The 4103-nt window shown below is 30.6% G+C and overlaps 1 long non-coding RNA gene across 1 annotated transcript; it reads right to left on the bottom strand.

The window, feature by feature from the left end:
- On the bottom strand, nt 1–1791 carry LOC133796493 (uncharacterized). The gene is made up of 2 exons (XR_009875466.1): nt 1723–1791; nt 1–66 (listed from the first exon to the last, which is right to left on the bottom strand). It is a non-coding gene; the product is annotated as an uncharacterized LOC133796493 (long non-coding RNA).
- Nucleotides 1792–4103: the final 2312 nt, after the last annotated feature.

Here is a 4103-nt window from a genome sequence, read left to right as displayed (position 1 = left end):
TACCTCTTGCAATTAATAATCAACTTAATTAACTTTGCAATGCTCCTTGCCAATTCGATCCACAACCTAAAGAATATAATCAATACCTAAAAGATTAATACAAAATTAAAATTAAATGATACAAAAAAACCATAAAATTCAATAAAATTAATAATGAGGCTGCAACTCATTTTATATACAAACCAAGCTCATTTTATATACGAACCAAACTACTGGTCCCCAATAGAACATTTGCCCCCTTCATATATATTATTATGTTACAAACATCGTTGATATTTTGTAAAATTGATGCTTATGAAAATGTCATTTTGATAGATTCCAAATAAACATAAGAAAAATAGTATACCATTTACTAAATATATTAATTTATTATTGTGATGGACGATTAAAGTAGTGTGTTTCTTTGTAAGAGGTTTTTTAAAGTTTAGATATTTTAGGAATTGACTTTCATGACAATGGCTTAAACTAGCATGCACTATACTCCCAAAATGAATACCAAACTAAGTATATGGATGGAGAAACTATTTGTCCGTACGTATGTAATCAAGTTGGAAACTTTTTATCCTTAAAAGCAAAAGCAAAATAAATCAAAATATATCTAATAAATTAGAAAACGAAAGCATATTGCAACTTGTACAAATGGAGACACATTTAAAAAAGGAAAAACACAAAACATTTTTTTTTTTGGTAAATCAGAAAAAGTATATCAGCTCCATCATCAAGTATCTGGTTCTGGAAAAAAATAGTGGTTGTCAAAAACAGGTTTAAACAGAGCTTATATACTCAAAATTTCTCAACTGAGAAATATCAGATTAAGCAAGGCTATCAGATATTTTGTCCAGTGCTTGACTCAGTATATTGGCAATAGATGGTATGGGACAGACTCAGTATATTGGAAACTATATAGCATTTATATTTTGACTGCTTGTATAGTTGCAGGGTGTTACAAGACTTAAATACATGGTTACATTAGAATACATCAGCTGCTTCTTTACTCAGGTTAATAAGTAGCATTAGACATAGCAAGCATAGTCGTTTTAAAAAAGGAGTGCTTACTGTCACAGTTGCTGCTATGGTCTATCAAATATGGTCAAACAGAAATGAAATTTTGTGGCATTTCAGATGTAAACAAATAGATTCAATTGTACAGAATATAAAGACTGTGGTCAAATATAGAATTACAGGGGTTTGTTCTAGGAAATTAACACATAGTGATAAGCAATGGTTTGATCAATTGTGATGAGATTTAAATGTATAGAATTTTCAGGCCTCTTGGTGTTGTAGGTTGTAAAAAGACAAAACATTTACTTGTAATAATTTTTTCTACCTGTGCCTCCACTCTTTTAATTATAATCCAATAAAATTTTAAAGAAAAAATTACAATAAGCTGTCAAATTTCTCTCTCTATATGTATAAATCCCATTAGACTAAAAGCAAAACAAAATGAAAGGATGATATTTTCATATCTTATGTTTAAGCTCTATCACTAAACTATAAACTATATATACTAATGGATGGAGTAGTCTATAGAGAAGGAGACTTAAAAGTTGGACCACCACTTTTTAAAGTGTTCTCCATCAACAAAGAAGGAGACAAGAAAATAGATATTATTAATAATAATAATCTCAGAGCATTTATTTCCATTTGTTATTATGATAATGCTTCATAGAGAGAGAGAGAGAGAGAGAGAGAGAGAGAGATAGAATCATTAGATGAATGAACCTGGTATTAGTTGATTAGAGATGTGAGTAATTCGAGAGAATATGGGAAGACGCTGATTGTGGTGGCAACTTATCACTAAATAATCTGTTTCATTTCTTTAATCCCACACTGCAGCTATAGTATATAATAACCATGAAACAAAGAAGATATGTAGTAAGAAATTGATTGAGCTTTAAATTTATAGGTGAGTTTGATGCAATTTAAAATTAAGAAACACGCTGACATAACATGAAAGTCCTGTGAAAAAAATAAAATAAATGAATGCCCCCCACTAAGATGATACTCGTAAAAACAGCAAGTGAAACAAGATTTTAGTTTTAAGAAAGTTCAATGCTTAAAACAACTTGAAACTTCAGTGGTAACTATGGAACAATAAACTAATCTCAGGAAGAAAATTAGCATGCAAAGAAAAAGAAAAAGAAAATACATTAGCTTAGCTTTAGCTTTTAGAATGTTAAAAAAAAAATTACTAATGCCTCTTTAATCTTTCATTATGCTCTAAAGTGCCTTACTACAAGGTTATTACTTCTTGACTCAAATTCTTATGATTATATGAACAATCTTATATTTACAAAATAAAATATTAAGAAAAATCAATATAGTGTATCTCTAGCTATTGATCTTGATAATTTCAAACTAAGATAGCATATTAAAAGAGATGTATCTATATATACTTATAATAATGTTTGATTTTCACTACAATTTATCAAATATATATCATCATTAGTTCAACGCCTATGGAGTTTGACTACTAAAATGTCATGTACTAAATATCAAGTTATCAACTGCACTACTATAGCTCTATCAATAATAATTAATTTCAGTTTCCTTTTAGGACTGTATTATTATTATTTAATTCATTTTCATTTATACAATTGCCAAGTACTACACTTTTATATAACATATATTTAAATACTTGTATAATGGAGACATTGTAATGAGCAAATACATTAACACTGTTTTGCAGGAGTGTTAATGGTGGTGTGAAGAGATAAGAGCAGAGGAAGTTAAGCTCTATCACTGTACAACTACAACTGCCATGTTTAGGGGTTCCTTGGAGTAGCATTAAAGACTATCTCTCTCTTTCACCTATACCAGCCAAATAAGTTTAACTAAGGAAGGAAAATAATGGACCAAAAAGAAAGAAAGAATAAAGAAAAATAAAAGTGGCAGTTTTATAAGTTGAATATTGGATTGGTGCTTTGATGATTTTTAATTAAATTGGTAGAATGAGAACATAGGCTCTTTTTCTCAGACACTGCTCATGATTTTCATAATAATAAATTTCATGCTTTTATCATTAAACAGTTGCACCACCACACACAATGCTGATATGTTGCTACTTTGTCAAATGCCTATGCACCTGAGAACTTAAATGTTCATCATCATGGCCTACAACAGTTCGAAAGGGAGGATGTGATTCTGGGGTGTACTTGACAGAGCATCATAAATAGTCCATAAAAAACAAGACTTCCAGTTTAGAAAGAAAAGAACACAACATCATAAACAGTCCAAAAAGAGAGTTCCCATTTTAGAAAGAAAAGAAAAAAAAGACTACCATTTTCTCAAAAAGTCCATAACAAATATCATCACAGCAAAGAATCAAATAAAATGCATCATGGATAAGAACCCAACACAAAAAATTATAACTGAAATAAAGCATTAAAAAGAATAGTACATGATTCGGCTTGTCTTACTGAGCTCTTTCTTTGCAGACTCCTCTATAGCTTGCATACATCTTGGGTAGAACTTGAAAATTTCAAAAATCCACTTTAAAAACAAAGCTTGCGTAGAGAAGAATTGAAAATGTCAAACTTGAAAATGGGTATTCATACACATTTACATGAAGAGAGGAAAACGTACCTGGGCAAGCTTAATCGTCCTCCTCCTGGGCAGATTGGTCGAGAAACGAAGAGAGAGAAAGAGAGAGGGTAAATGAAGAGAGAGAGAGGGGGTAAACACAGAGAAACGAAGAGAGAGAGAGGGGGTAAATACAGAGAAATAAGAGAGAGAGAGGGGAATCGGGGACTGTCTGGGACCGTGTGAATATGGGGTTTTTTTTTTCTTTTTTTTTTTGGTTAATTAGGATCGTGTGAAAAAATTTGGGGGGCTTGGGAAAATTAGGCGCCAAATTGGTTTTAAGTCCCACCTATATACATATACACTTGTATATATTATAATACTTTTTTAAAACTGTTAAATTTTTGTGTTATGGGAATGGGTTTTTGTTGTAGTGTGGTCGCTTACAAGTGTAAGATCAATTTTTTGATCACTTGTACATACACAATTTTTGTCCATTTATTACGAGAAATAAAAGGAATTGTATGTAGCCAATTATTATTGCCCATTATTGTATTTATTACAAGTATTTGATCGTCATG

Source organism: Humulus lupulus, chromosome 8 (genome assembly GCF_963169125.1).
Source record: "Humulus lupulus chromosome 8, drHumLupu1.1, whole genome shotgun sequence".
Lineage (NCBI taxonomy): Eukaryota > Viridiplantae > Streptophyta > Magnoliopsida > Rosales > Cannabaceae > Humulus > Humulus lupulus.
The sequence above is the reverse complement of the archived record's forward strand: the minus strand, read 5'-3'. Positions and strand labels throughout refer to the sequence as shown.